We start from the raw sequence: 16,397 nt of genomic DNA, 5'->3' as shown, positions 1-16,397 counted from the left end.
AACAAACCACACTACTATTTGTGTTTACCTTTTCCTTTGTTTTTGCTATTCCTGTCACCTCTGGATACCTTGGGGTACTCCTACAGCAAAATGAAAACCTCTAAACACTAACCTATCACAAAGTGATCAATGCCTTCAAGATTTTATCTTTCCTTGCAAATGTCTACCTTCATTTGTTCTGCAGGTAAGAAGGTAACTACTTATCCATTAATTTACTTAAGTACTTTCAAAAAATGTAATTATTATCCTTATCTTTACAGAACCTGCTCTGATGTACTTTCCATTTTGCCAGTTTCCATGCTCTAACCAGGACTACATTATTACCATCACTTCAGCTTGAGGTAGACAAGCCTTCCTAATTTTTTTTTTTCCGCATATTTGTCACACTTTAGGCTCCATTCACATTAGGGCGTTTCAAATTGCAGAAGGGATCACAGTGATTCTGCCCCCAATTTGATAAAATGGTTATGTCAATGTGAAAACACATTTGTTGCGTGGAAAGATGCACCACGATTGCAGCAAAAAACGTTCTGCATTTTCAGGTGCTGTAGAAATGAATGGCACCTCCAAACATGATTATTTTCACATTGTCACGCTGCATTTTCAAATCACGGGAGGGAATTGAATCCACTCACAATTTTATATGCCCTAATGTGAATGGAGCCTTAATGATTCAGATCGTCAAACAAATTTTAATAGTACACAAAGATAACTTGAGTAAATATAAAATGGAAATGGCTGTCCAAACCTGCCTGGCCCTATGTGAAAAAGTTACTGCACCCTAAATTAATAACTGGGTGTGCCACTCTTGGCAGCAGCAACTGCAATCAAGCGTTTGCGATTAACTTTCACATCACTGTGGAGAAATTTGTACCCATTTTTCTTTGCAGAATTGTTTTAATTCAGCCACATTGGAGGGTTTTCGAGCATGAATAGCCTGTTTAAGGTCATGCCACAGCATCTTAATCAGATTTAAGTCTGGACATTGACTAAGCCACTCCAAAACCTTAATTCTGTTTTTTTTAGTCATTCACAGATGAACTTGCTGGTGTTTGGAGGACATGCTCAAGTGCTCTTGAGCTTAAGGTCATCAGCTGATGGCTGGACATTCTCCTTCAGGATTTTCTGTTAGAAAGCAGAATTCCTGGTTCCATCGGTTATGGCAAGTTGTCCAAGTCTTGAAGCTGCAAAGCAGCCTCAGACCATCACACTACCACCACCATGTTTCACCATTGGTATGATGTTCTTTTTATGAAATGCTGAGTTCGTTTTATGCCAGATAACAGTAACAGGATACACACTTTCCAAAAAGTTCAACTTTTGTCTTTTCCATCAGAGTTCGTTTGGCTGTATTTCTCCTGTGGATCACAGGAGTGTGGTTTCTTCTGCACTTCTGTGACCCGTTTTCAGCTGACAGTGTGCTAAAGTCCGTTGTTGGCTGACGTCACTCGGTCAGACCAGGCTGGGGAAAGATTCAAACTCCAATGTTGGGATCCACCCAGATGTCTGGACCGGCACCTGGCTCAGCCTCTCAGCAATCCGCTGAGAGCCTGAGTCGGCCCCTCCTGCCCTTTCCACAGCCCAGCCCTCCAGTGACTGACAGTCACCATTCTCTGCTGAGAGCAGCCAGGAGAACTGAGCAATCAGAGGTATCTGATCACTCAGTTCTCACCCTTAGAGTCAGCAGGGGACAGATGCAGCAGATTAATGCTGCATCTACCTAGGTAAGTATGATTAAACACATACAATAAAACTATATCTCCCAATAGTTTTAACCCCACCTCTATTCTGTTAACAAATGGACTTTAGCTCTTAAAATTGGCCTATGACAAAAAGTTAGTTAATCTGAGGCTCAAATCAGGTCAAAAAGGATAAAATAGCAACACCTGGCATTGCCAATAAATGTAACAGTTGTACATTCTGCTGTCAGGGACTTTACAGCAAAAAAGGGTAAACAACATCTTATCTAGCTGCAATGAAAGCTCTCAGCACTGCTGAGGTTTGAGGATAACGAAGAATGTAAGGAGTAAGCAATGTGCCCAGTGTGAAAGCTGTGTGTGCGGCACCGAGATAGGTTTAGCTCCACATGCAGACAAGCAATGACCGACATGTGCATCTGCAATGTAACAAATACTATTTTACTGCCATGACTTTTACATTTAAATTTGTCAGAACAGTGTTTTTTACTGTATATGTCCATAATACATACTTTCCGAATTGTTCCTTCCAATGTGAAGTATGTAGACTGTACAAGATTGCACATATAATGAACCAGTTGCTATGTAAAATAAGAGTGCGCTATAGCTGATAATTATTGTGTTGTTTAGAACAATTTATGGCCATACCGTATCCTATGTTGTGGAATCTTAGAATCTTAGAGAAGTATAAAAACGTGTCATCACAACTTTTACTACTGACCAGCCCAGTCACATTCAATTATAACAGGAGACAGACTATAGAACTGAAGAAATAATGGAAGCCTTATGCATTCCATCTTCCAGCAAAAAAAAAAAGTCTATGTGCTTATCTATTTTTAATATGCTCCAGCCTGGCAGAAAAGTGACATTACCGCTTTATTGAACTCCTCTGAATAAGTCCAATCCATGTAACTAAATATAGTATATACAGTATACTGTATGTACAGATTTATACAGCGGGTAAAATAAGTATTGAACACGTCACCATTTTTCTTAGTAAATATATTTCTAAAGGTGCTATTGACATGAAATGTTCACCACAGGTGGTGAAAACCTATGTAATCCATACATACAAAGAAATCAAAAAAATAATTTCAGAAATGAAGTTATGTGTAATAAGGTGATTGTAGCCGTATTAGTGCATTTGCGACAAAAACAATTGAGTACTGTCCGTGATACTTTTTTTATTTGCACTAACATATAATTTTGAGGACAAGCTTTCAGGGAGTGTCCCCTTCTTCAAGGTCCAAGCAATACTATACAAATCACAAAGTTTTAGCAGAATGTTAGAAGAGATGAAAAAAAAAAATAGGCTAGAGATAAGACACAGCAAAAGCAAAGGGGGGTGGAGGGGGGGGGGAGACAACACTCACATCACAGAGGGAGTCAAGCTTGAGCTGATAGTCATAAAACTGTTGGATAATGATTGAGGAATCCCATGTCCAAATTCAGGCCGTTATCTCTTGTGTCAAATAGAATTATCATTTTTAGTTCAAAAGTTTTTCTTTCCTGAATGGATTTGAATTTCCTTTAAGAACTAAAATATTGAGGTCTCCCATTGTGTGGTCTGATTGTGCGAAATGGTGTCCCACAAGTGTGCAGAAGTCATCTTCTTTATGTTCCTTGATGGTATCTCTGTGCAAATTCATCCTTGTTTGCAACTTCTGTCCTGTTTCGCCAACATAAGATCCTTTGCTGCATTTTCTGCACTGGATAAGGTACACAACATTACTAGAGGTGCAGCTGTACGATCCGGAAATATTGAAGATCCCTTTTGAGTGTCTGACACTTTTTGATGGATTGATTTGGTTGTACAGTTTGCAGCATTTTTTATTGCAGGGTTTGCTTCCATTATTTGTGACATCTTGATCAGAAGGAAGTTTCCTACTGATTAGTTTATTTCTGAGGTTGGGGGGTTGTCTGAAGGCAAGTATTGGGGGTTGCTGGAATATTTTTTTCAGAGTTCCATCCTCTGTTATGATGGGTTGTCATCATAATATTCCAGCAAATATTCCAGCAACCCCCAATACTTGCCTTCAGACAACCCCCCAACCTCAGAAATAAACTAATCAGTAGGAAACTTCCTTCTGATCAAGATGTCACAAATAATGGAAGCAAACCCTGCAATAAAAAACACTGCAAACTGTGCAACCAAATCAATCCATCAAAAAGTGTCAGACACTCAAAAGGGATCTTCAATATTTCCGGATCGTACAGCTGCACCTCTAGTAATGTTGTGTACCTTATCCAGTGCAGAAAATGCAGCAAAGGATCTTATGTTGGCGAAACAGGACAGAAGTTGCAAACAAGGATGAATTTGCACAGAGATACCATCAAGGAACATAAAGAAGATGACTTCTGCACACTTGTGGGACACCATTTCGCACAATCAGACCACACAATGGGAGACCTCAATATTTTAGTTCTTAAAGGAAATTCAACTCCATTCAGGAAAGAAAAACTTTTGAACTAAAAATGATAATTCTATTTGACACAAGAGATAACGGCCTGAATTTGGACATGGGATTCCTCAATCATTATCCAACAGTTTTATGACTATCAGCTCAAGCTTGACTCCCTCTGTGATGTGAGTGTTGTCTCCCCCCCCCCTCCACCCCCCTTTGCTTTTGCTGTGTCTTATCTCTAGCCTATTTTTTTTTTTCATCTCTTCTAACATTCTGCTAAAACTTTGTGATTTGTATAGTATTGCTTGGACCTTGAAGAAGGGGACACTCCCTGAAAGCTTGTCCTCAAAATTATATGTTAGTGCAAATAAAAAAAGTATCACGGACAGTACTCAATTGTTATGTGTAATAAAATGGAATGACACAGGGAAAAGTATAGAACGAGCTAACTGAAATGTATTTAATACTTCGTACAAAATTTGTTGGTAATGACAGCTTCAGGATGACTCCTGTATGGAGAAATTAGTTACATGCATTGCTCAGGTGTGGTTTTGGCCCATTCTTCCACACAAACAGTCTTAAAATCTTGAAGGTTCTGTGGGCCTCTTCTATGAACTCTGATCTGTAGTTTTTTCTACCGATTTTCTATTGGATTCAAGTCAGGTGATTGGCTGGGCCATTCTAGCAGCTTTATTTTCTTTCTTTGAAACTAATTGAGAGTTTCCTTGGCTTTGTGTTTAGGATAGTTGTCTTGCTGAAATGTCCACCCTCGTTTCATCTTCATCATCCTGGTAGATGGCAGCAGATTTTTATCAAGAATGTCTTGGTACATTTTTTCATTCATCCTTCCTTCAACGACATGAAGTTTACCAGTACCATATGCTGAAAAACAGCCCCACACCATGATGTTCCCACCTCCAAACTTCACTGTTGGTATGGTGTTTTTGGGGTGATGAGCAGTGCCATTTGACCTCCAAACATGGTGTGTATTATGGCATCCAAAGAGTTACATTTTAGTTTTATCTGACCAGACTATATTCCCCCAGTATTTCACAGGATTGTCTAAATGTTGTGCAGCAAACTTTAAATGAGCTTCAACATGCTTTGTCATCAGCAATGGAGTCTTGTGTGGTGAGTGTGCATACAGGTCATGGCAGTTGAGAACATTACTTATTGGGGTTTTTTAAACAATCGTATCTGCTAATTTCAGGTCTTTCTGAAGCTCTCCACAAGTGGTTCTTGGCTCTTGGATAACTCTTCTGATAATTCTTTTCACTGCTCTGTCAGAAATCTTGTGCAGAGCACCTGGTTGTAGATGGTTTATGGTGAAATGATGTTCTTTCCACTTCTGGATTATGGCCCCAACAGTGCTCACTGAAATATTCAGAATTTTAGATATCCTTCTGTAACCAATGCCATCAGTATGTTTTGCAACAATAGGGTTGCGAAGGTCTTGAGAGAGCTCTTTGCTTATACCCATTATGAGATTTTTCTTGTGTGACGCCTTGGTAATGAGACACCTTTTTACAGACATCAGTTGAGACTGAACCAGCTTATATTAGTTTGCACTGACAAGGGGCATAATTGTTTTATAATTGTTGATAGATTTCAGCTGTTGTCTTGGCTTTCCATGCTTTTTGCATCTCCTTTTCTTTATGTGTTCAATACTTTTTCCCTGTGTCATTCCATTTTATTACATTTAACTTAATTTCTGAACTTATTTGTTTTGGTTTCTTTGTATGTATCTTACCTGTGGTGAAAATTTCATGTCAATAGCAACTTTGGAAAAATATTTACAGAGAAAAATGGTGACGTGTTTTTAGCTAGAACGTGGTGGAACTAAGTCCCGCCTCTGACCCATTGCCTGCTGTTACTTGCAAACACAGAAGCCCGACTTCTTTGTCTACGAGTGACAGCACTCTCTGAGCTGCTGCATTGAACCCTCCCTGCTCTGCATTCAGAGGAGGGAGAGGGTGGGGGATGTACACAGCCAAGGCAGTTTCATGGTGGCAGCTCCTCCTGAAGCCCTGCTTGCAGCCTGTACACTCCTACTGTAAGTTTTAGCTGCTCTTCTGCAGCAGCCCCTGTCTGTCACTTTCTTAGTGGGGCAAAGAATTTTTGGGGGTGAGAGGTGATTTCTGTATTAGAAGGGGGGAGGATTTGGGGGGAGCACTCTATACTGGGGGTGGAACCCTGTACTGTGTCCATAGTGCACTCCTGAACTCTGCAGTCTGTATGTAGGACACTCCTGAATTCTGCACTCTGTATGTAGGGCATTCCTGAACTCTGCACTCTGTTTATAGTGTACTCCTGAACCGTGCACTCTGTATACAGCACACTACTGAGCCTGGTCTCTGTACATAACACACTCTTTAACCCTGCACTCTGTGTGTAGTGCACTTCTTTACTCTGTGCTCTGTACATAGCACACTCCTGAAATCTGCGCTCTGTACATAGCACACTCCTGAACTCTGCACTCTGTATGTAGTACACTCCTCAACCCTGCACTCTGTGTGTAGTGCATTCATGAACCCTGCACTCTGTGTGTAGTGCACTTCTTTACTATGCGCTCTGTACATAGCACACTCCTGAACTCTGCACTCTGTATGTAGTACACTCCTCAACCCTGCACTCTCTGCATAGCACAGTCCTAAACCCTGCACCTTGTGTATAATGTAATCCTGATCCTAATGTACTCTGCGTGTTATACACTTCTGTTTTTTTTTTCATGTAACAATGGTCCCTTAGTACCCCCCGCTGTGCAATTAGGCACACCCACTCTTTGTGATGGCATACACAATGCGTCACATGAATATAATTTTCCATGGGTGGGGAGAATAGTGGTGATTGGGATGGGGGGCGTCTTTGGGGCTGGATGGGTGCGATCCTGCACTTATTCTCTGACAAAAACAAAAGCCCAGTATACTATGTATCTAACACCATACTTTTCTTCAAATCTAATGTCAGCTTAGCATCAGTGAGGTCATTTTATCCACAGAGAAGTAATAATAAATCAAATAGTGTAACACAACAATACCTCCTCCCAAGTGCCAGCCTGCTGCTTGATTCAGGGCTGAAGAGTACTGAGGCTGGTTGGGGTGATGTTTTTAGGAAGCTATGTACAACATCCTTCTGGCCCCTTACATCAGCCATGATATGCCGGCACAAGGTTTTATTTAAAATTTTATTAGCATCTTGATAGGGGTGGGGGGTTCAAGAAAGGAAGAACCAGGGAGGGTAATATATAAACTGATTAAACTTTAAACTTTTAGAAACTGACTGACATCAGACTTTAGAGTCTTTGTTGTGTTTTTTGATGATGTTCAAGAATGAATTATTTTGAATTACAATCAGTTAAAGAGATCAGGGGTAGCTTATTGTAAAACTCTTTGATTTCTTGTTAAAGTGTTTCTAAGGTTACATTTTTTTACAAAAATGTCATACATACCTGCTGGCGCTCCTGGCCCCTCCTTTTTACCCAGTGCACCCATAGGAATCCGCTTCCTATGGGGGCATTTGTACAGGCTCAATCCTGAGCCTCGCTGTTTGCGCCCCCCACTCCCTCGTCACAGAGTTCGATTGACAGTATGGATCTGTCCTGTGAGGAGGGACAGAGCTGATGCTCTCATGCACAGCACAGAATCACGTTGAGGTCAGGTAAGTATGGGGGAGGGGGCTTTGGGGAGGTGCTATATACAGAAATCTTTTTTTACCTAAAAACATAGAATACATGAAGGTAAAACAATGTCAGTCTTTCGAACCACTTTATGAATATGTAAATTATTTCATGTCCAAGGTCTGGTTATAAATGTACATTTGAAACTATGCAGAAAAACTGTAACTAGCATTAGTTCACATTTGCCTCATTGCAAACTGCAAATTGCAATTGCAAATAAGAACATCTGGATTTCACTGAACATAATTATAACTGGTGAAGTTGTGAAAAATGCTGAAATGCTAGATGCACACTTTATCCTAAGTGAAAATTTGTAACATTTTCCAGTTTGCTGTTCCAGGATTATTCAGCGGATTGATGTAAGCAGTGTAAAAGAAGTCCATTTTATTTCTATTCATTCAGTTTGTTCACTTCTGCTTTGTCTCTTTATATGTTCTACAAATCCTTTGTCAATGCTCTATAGTTATGTAAATGATGTGACAGTATGAGAATTTCAAGGATTATAGTAGGCTGACCCAAAGAGTGAGTTAACTGCTTACATGCCCCCCTGAAAAAGACTTGTTGAAAGGGGAATATTTGTAGGCTTTGGCACTGTCAACTGGCCAATGCATTGCAGAAGCACTGGTCCAGAGGCAAATGCCCTCCACCCTGGTCCGCCTCTGGTTTCCTGCAAGCTCAACACCCAAATGACACTGTTTAAAGTTTGTATATAATATAGATAACAAGATATGTCTGAAGTAAAGGTTTACCTTTTATTAAAGCAGAAATCCCCTTAAAACATACATATTGCTACTTCTATTATCCTAAATGCTATTATTCTTGGCAAAACATTTGCATTATTTTGCATGTTGGATATGCGTTCTGTGTCCATATGCACCATCTCATTCCTTCCCTCCTTGTTAGTTTTATCAACCATAAAACATCTTAGTTACTGCATCCTCCCATATGACTGTGTCCTCCCTACCTCCTGGCAATTTGTGTTGTGTAGAGTGTCTTGGGCTATGTGCCTGCTTTCAGTATGTGCTTTCTATCTAATTACTGTTTGTCTGGGCTCCAGACTCCATAACAAACAGCCATACTGTGTCTATCTGAGCCAGAGACCCAGTCTGTTTAATACTGGCCTCAACAATCTGCCTACTGATGATTCTTTCTTGGGAAGCCTCACGATTCAGTTTTCCATTCCACCTTTGGAGTCCTTGGTATACACATTTTTTGGTGTTTTGTGAAATATTCAATTCTCTGTTGAAATGAGTGCAAATATATATTGCGGGGCTTTCTGATTTTTGTACCAAACTTTCCAACTGTGTACATTTTTGTTGGATAATGCAGAGCCAAAGCACTCACACGGTGACCTAGGCAAGAACCTAGAACCTGGCAGGTGTCCAGGAGCCCAGCCAAATTACCTGCACTGCATTATGCACACCAAAGTACAAGTGTAAATGACTACCATTTCTTTGCGCATACCAAAAATAAAAAAATCAGATTCCAAAGCACAATTGTATCACCACTCTGGGCTGATCTTGTGTTTGCCTGTGACAGGCAGGGGCTATTGTAGGGTGTGAAGGGGCTCCATCCAACATCCTCCTTTCATGACCAAAAATTTAAAAGAATGGAGCTGCACTCAGTCTTCCCTTTATTTAAGTGAAGGTACATGGCTGCATCAAGAACGTTTGATTAAACAGTTAGTTTACCTTTGCCAAAAACTGCCTATGTAACTAAGGAGAGCCTGTAGATGAAAACAAATTGTGCAGCTTTGACTAAAGTTGGCTAACACCATTGCTATAGGTATAGGTAATGGTACCTCCCAATCCTGGCTGAAACACTCCCTGCGATGACATCATCCTCTCCTTTTTTGTTGCTAGGATGTTGCTAAGAAACGTCCAGCCATTGCTGCTCACACCCACCTTCACAGTAGTGAGCTCTCAACACTTGCACTTGTGTAGTCCACTATTTCATATGCTTAAGCATTACTGAGCTTAGACCTACTGCAAAAGGAAAGAAAGAGTACATACAAGGGGGTTTGAATCAGCTGGGAGTGTCTTGCTAACATCCTAGCAACAAAGCAGGATTATATGATGCCATCCTTGGCATTTTTTTGACCAGGAGCTACTTAAATGGCCAACACCCAGAGCAAGGGTACTACTTAACTTTAGTGAACACTGCACAGTCTTTATCTACAGGTGTCCCTTACTTGCATGAGTTTTTTGGTAAAAGTGAACTTTTATTTTAAGTTCATGGAGCGAAATGCATCATTTTGTAAGGTCTTAGTGGGGCTATTTACCTTCAAGTATAATAAAGCTTTATACATGCTGGAAGAATGCAGCTGCGTTCTCTGCATTGTTTGGCCAAAATGGTGGCCCACTGATGCACATACTTGTAAATACAGCTTGGGTCTTTTGCATTAGTGTTGAAACCAGCACTAGAGGTCTCATGTGATACATTACCAGGGCCAAGGTGCTGAAATAAGAATCCATAGCTGGCAGTTGAAGTTATAAGTATAATTCACTCTAAAGCACGCCTCTCAGTGTGAGTTCTCTCCAGCAGGACAACAGGACATAAAAAGCAGAGCGGCATTTAAACACTTAACTTAATGCAATACTTATTTATACACAAAAATCGCTTCTCGGCCTTTTGGCTAAGATCAAGTGTAGTATCTGTTCTTATCAGTGTCCAGTGGGGGTGCTCCCGACCATTCTAGCTTTGCGGGGATGGTTGTTGTATAGTACCCTCACTGGTATGATGGGGGTCCGGAAGGCTAGTACCGGAGGGACAGAAACCGGGGAGCGCCACGAGTATAAGCTGGGGCCCCGGGAGTAATTCCTCTGAGAAGACTGGAAAGACCCAGTACCTCCTGATTTGGACGGATCTACCTTGGTCTGGCCTGGGGCTGGGGACGCAAAAAGTCCGCAAACTCAGTGCCCCCTGAGTAGTCGCCTCAGGGGTGTCACTAGTAACACTTGGGTGTGGGACCCCACGGTGTGAAGATGACACATGGTCACTGTTTTTCACCTCTTTTTGCACAGCGCCCTAAGGACCAGGTCTTTTGGCTAAGTCCAGGGCAATTTTTGCTACGGGCCTCAGGGCCTGGTCTGTGCACATTTCGGCACGGTACCTTTTTTTTTTTTTTTATTTTACTTACTTTATCTTATTTATTTAATTTATTACGCACTCCCACGTTTGTCACCTTTTTCTTTGCCTTATGTGTGTGTTTTTCACGGATGGAGGGTGTGGGTCCTCGGGCCTACCCTGAAGTCTAGGGGGAGGATGTGTGGCCATACGGTTCCTTCCTCCCCTGATCCCTAGAGGACTCTTCTTCGGGAGAGTCCCCTTGCCTAGTACTGAATGTCCGGCTTAGGCTGGGCATAGGGAACGGTGGTCCACCAGGCCTTTTGGCCAGGAGGACCAAGTGGGAACCTTGTCCCCGTCAGGAGCTTCGTGCCCCGGGGGATCAGGGTAAGCGGTCCAAGCCCCTTTAGGGGTAGGACACAGCACACCCCTAAGTGCACTTTTTGTGTGGTGTTTTTGCACTTGCACTTTTTTGTGAAACACTTACGGGTTTTTTCGTATAGTTGCACGTTTGCGGACTTAAAAAAAAAAATTACTTCTCTGTGACCATCACTTGTTTATTATTGCTCTGTGACTTTAAGCTGTCTTCTCCTGTCTAAGCTGAGCTCTTTCTCTCACCATACTTGTGCATATCCCTCCCCCCTGCCTCTCTCTGTAGTCATTCCACTGTATTCTATCCACCTGTATGCATCTTTCCATGAGGTTTACAACATTAACGTTTTTCTGCCTATGATTATTCTCCATTAAACGGAATATTCAGATAGTTTTCCTCATCTGACTTCCTCAACATTTATTCATTGAGTTACAGTGTCTGACCCGATGCAAGAGATATATTCAACACCACGTGGTATAGATGTATACATCACTAGAGATAAAGTTTATGGTTCTGTAGTTGAGTCAGAACAGTTATGCAAACATGAAATGCATTTCTTAGCACCGTGTCCTAGGTAACACCCATATTTGAACCTGAGTCTCTGTATTTGAAATAGCTAAAATCCAATCAATAAAAGGGACAAGCCAGGGCAGTCAGGCTAGGGATGAAGAGCTAGATGTCCTCCAGCCAGGTTCTATCTAATTTGCTGCAGCTTCTAATGCTGAAGCTCACAGTGTACAGTGAAATCAGAATAAGCTATTTCAGTACAGAAGAAGTGCCTGTACAACTGTAAACTGCAGTTCAGCTTTAAAAATAATCTGGTGCAAAGGACAAAAAATCATCAGGCTGCAAAGATTTTGCAATAAAATTAATTGGAAGAAAATCAGACCCTTTGTTGTGGACTTTGAAGACAAATTTCTCCACAATGGCTTTAGCTTCAGAGGCTTGCTCAGAATTTCTAAATAGTGTGCATGGTCTGGGCACAGGTTCACTTTAAAGTGTACATGCAGGCAAATATAAAAGTATCCCATTTATTCCAGGTATGTATTTTTTAAAAACAAATATAGGAATTTTTAAATAGTATCTCTAAATGTTTGTATTAGCCTGTGCATCAGAATTCAAATTAAGAAAAAGGGGCAGCTCTGTAAGTCAAATGGGCTTTACTGTATGGTACAAACAATACTTCCAACAAATGAATTTTGTTGACTGGTTGAGAGAGCAGCTCTCCATGACCTTATTAGTGAGCTGCTGCTCTTTTCCAACCCAGTCACAATCTTGATCCAACTATATTGTGTCGACTGCAATGGAGCAAGTAAATGCTCAAGATAAGATAATTGTCATATAAGACAATTTATACATTTTTCAAATCTGCATTTAGCTGTTTAAATATGATTTTTTAAAAAAAAAACAAAAGTGCTATCCATTATATGGAACCTGCAATATAATATGCTCACACTTGTACAGAAGTGCACATCTCTTCATCAGCCACACCAATGATGTTGACAGAAAAGGTCTATAGAATGTAACCCTGGGGTTTTTCTTTGGGGGGGGGGGGTGGGGGGTAGTCATGTAAGATGATCCTTTCTGAGCAGTAAATTGGAGTTTACTGCCGATGTCCTGATACTCCTAGCTCTTTAGTGCATCCACATAAAGAGGTCTTGATGCTACAAGATGCACTTGCTATCAGACTATTTCTAGTTCCCAAGATATAACATTTTATTTTATAACTTTACATATTACTTGTCCATTGAAGGAAACTGGTCCACATTTGAGAGTAGTTTTAGTTTTTTAACTTGAGGTGGGACAGATGGACAAAAATATGGTATACTAAGGGGCTCCTACAACTCTAGTTAGTCGTTACTGTGTTGGTCTCAGCATCCAGGAGAATCATACAGCTTTTTCTTGAGTTCAACGGCCACTAAACAAAAGGGTCTTCTGTAACTTCATTGCAGAGAGCACTCTAGCATAACATAAAAAACAATGGAGAACCACCTGCGCTACCCTGAATAAACTATTGTTCTAGGAATGGGTTGCCACTGACACCTGGCTATACACCTGGATAGAATGGGATCAAAATTATAACAAAATTGGTGCTGCACTCTGACACTAATACTTATATAAATAATTAAATCAAAATGAGGTTTAAATTACACCCCTAGTGAATCCTCCTGTGTATAATTATCAAAAACTCAATTCTTCATATTATTATACAATCTTATACAGTGATGTTTGATAAACCATATGATATAAAATGTGCAAAACACATAAAAACACAATACATAAACCCACGTGTGTCCCTAAACAGGGTGAAATCACAAACATGTACTAAACCACACATGATAAAACACTTGGCATAAATGAATGCCCAAAGGTGCAGTGGAAATGAACTGACAAATGGCACTATTGTGCCTATAGAAACAAACAATAGGACAGTCAGGATAAATTAACCCTGACTATAAGACAATCTACAAGGACTATAACAAATCCTTCAACATAAATGTGCGACCACCACTCAACAAATGCCCACATGTACCAAAGTGTAAATTGCCATGCTCTAGTCCCCAAACTTGGGACTATACTGCTATATAAATAGCAAAAAAAAATAAAAAATAAAATATTGAGTGAATCCACAAATGAAAATCCAGTGACACTCTATGATAAACACATAACTTAAATCAATTTATAAAAAAGTCCACAAAAACATGTGCCACCAATTATTAATAAACAAAAAACAAACAACAAATCGTCCACGTGTGTAATCTTCAATATGGCTGGATATATAGAAACCTCCAGTGATCAATATAAATCTGGCAGGTGAACAAAAATTGTAATCCTTCATTGGTAAGATTGCCCCCTCACCTTCATGAAGCGACCCCACAGGGTCAAACCGCTTTTTTGCTATTAAGCACAGCCAACCACTCAATCGTCCACGTCAGATTCGGTATCACAAACAGTGATGGTATCCCCCTTCAGAACTTACAGGTATCACCTCTCCTGATATCCGGATGGTTTTCATATGATCTAATTGTACCTCAGCTTCCTCATCGATGTTTATAAAACAAGAAGAAGAATCCTTCCATCGTGTGATATTGTTTCATTTATTTAAATGAACTTTTGAGCCACTGGAGTCAAAAATCAGTGTATTAGATTGCTGCAATCTTTGCTCAGCCTCATAAGATGTATACTACATAAAAACAATTGATAAGGGGAGGGGCAGTGACGTCACCATGTATCGGATCATCGTTACGGCGAGTACTGACGGAGTGCGATAACACTCCTACGAGGCTGATCATTACCGCACTCTGCGGCTTAAATCACAATACATGCATGTTTATTGTTTAAACAATGTGAGTGCATTATGGGAGCACATTAAAGAGTGTTTTTATTTACCTTGGATAAGGCACTATATCTTTTATTCTTTTTTCCTATGGGTCATATGAGGATACATTGAGCATTGGAGTGAGAAGAGGCACTAGGAGGGAGAAATCCTTATGCCTGTATAGGCTCAGAAGATAAGCCGTAGGTTTCCAGCCACACCACCATAAGCAACTTGAAAGGAGAGTATGTTATCATCATCTTCTCCCTGCTGAATTTCAAAAAAACTTTTTTGCACATCTTCCTTTTTTTGCACATTTTTTTGTTGTTGAACTTCATATATTCATATATATTTTAAAAAATATATTTTTATTTTCAATTAATTTTTATATATATATAATTATTTTTTGTTTTGCACAATTTGCACATTGTACTTTATGAATTTATTTATTTATTTCTAATGAGATATTTATAATCATTCTTTGTTTTACACAATTTGCACATTGGACTTTATGAATTTATTTATTTATTTTTAATGAGATATTTATATTGTAAAATTATCACAATTGGATTTATTCACACATTTTTTATTTATATTTATTTTTTTACCAAACACTGTGGTAATATAATTTGATTAATTTTGGTAATGCAGTTGATAAGTTGATATTTTCACAGTATATATTAATTAGTGGTATTTTTAAGCATATAGTATTGGCACGGTAGTATTAGAGCGCAGTAATTATCAATTGTTTTTATTGTTTCATTTATTGATGTAAAAGAATACTATAAATGCTCACTCACATGTGTTATGATCCTCATAGGAACTCCTGGGTGTACTCCTATGGGTGTATCAAGATGGCCCTTGCGCCGGAAGTGATGTCACCATGCCTCTGTCTCTCGTCCAACTAGTTGCGTCACTAATCGCGTGACTTCATCATTTTGATTTCATTATTTATATAAATCTAGCATAACATAGCTTCCAGACATACAACTTGTTCACAGAGTGGGGTTATACCCTCTACTGCTAGGTCCCAGCCAGCTCTCAGTTCATCTGCTCACTGGACCCCTATGCCCCAGATGTGCTTTTGTAATGATAGTAAAACATCTGTGAATTAGAAGCTGTAATATCACTGAGCCCTGTCATTCTGCTGCTGAGCGTGGAGTTCACTGGAAAACACAATGTAAAGGCACAAAGTCTATTATCTAAAATCATCATTGGGATGTTTATATAGCAGGTACTGCCTCAGGTGGTACTGATAATAGGAACACATAATATTATTTATCAGCGCTCTTCTCAACAATTACAAGAAGAAACTGTGAGTGTATTTGTGGTCTTGTAGCCACTGGCCAAAACTATTCTATAAATATCAGTTAAAAAATGGAAGAACAAATGACAGATGCTGGGTAAAGACAAAACAAATTTAGCTCAGTTCCAGACAAATATTTCTGTGCAACCTTAATCTTAGGCCCAGAAGACATTATATTAACACATTTAAAACCTGAAATTTCTAGAGAAATAAGTGCATTAAACCGACATGTATCTGCAGGGTTCCACAACGTCTGTTTTCGTCTTCATTGCAGATGGCAGTTTAGTGCAATTAAAAAAAACATGCAGCAAAATGCAATTAGCACATTTTTAGGCAGATAATGAACAAATCTTTTAACCTGTTCAGTTACAGGATCCCATGGTGGGTGCAGGCAGTGGACTGCTAAATCAGGGCATGTTTTCAAGGAACAGGTATGATGATGTACCCATTGATGTTGACTATTGTCTTAATAAAAGGGCAATATTTGCATGTAACTCTCCACAGGGGCAGCTTAGAAATGACCTGGAATATTTAATGTTTTTTAGATTATACCAATGT

General features: G+C 39.8%; 1 protein-coding gene and 1 pseudogene across 2 annotated transcripts in view; one reads left to right on the top strand and one right to left on the bottom strand.

Annotated features, from left to right (window-relative positions):
- Positions 1 to 16,397, bottom strand: part of NCAN (neurocan) — a 305,419-nt gene that overhangs the window by 248,938 nt on the left and 40,084 nt on the right. The gene's annotated exons all lie outside the window — the stretch shown is intronic.
- Positions 10,394 to 10,509, top strand: LOC149467947 (U2 spliceosomal RNA; annotated as a pseudogene).

This window comes from Staurois parvus, unplaced genomic scaffold, assembly GCF_062004578.1.
Source record: "Staurois parvus isolate SC_StPar_1 unplaced genomic scaffold, SC_StPar_1.0 ptg000096l, whole genome shotgun sequence".
Lineage (NCBI taxonomy): Eukaryota > Metazoa > Chordata > Amphibia > Anura > Ranidae > Staurois > Staurois parvus.
The sequence above is the reverse complement of the archived record's forward strand: the minus strand, read 5'-3'. Positions and strand labels throughout refer to the sequence as shown.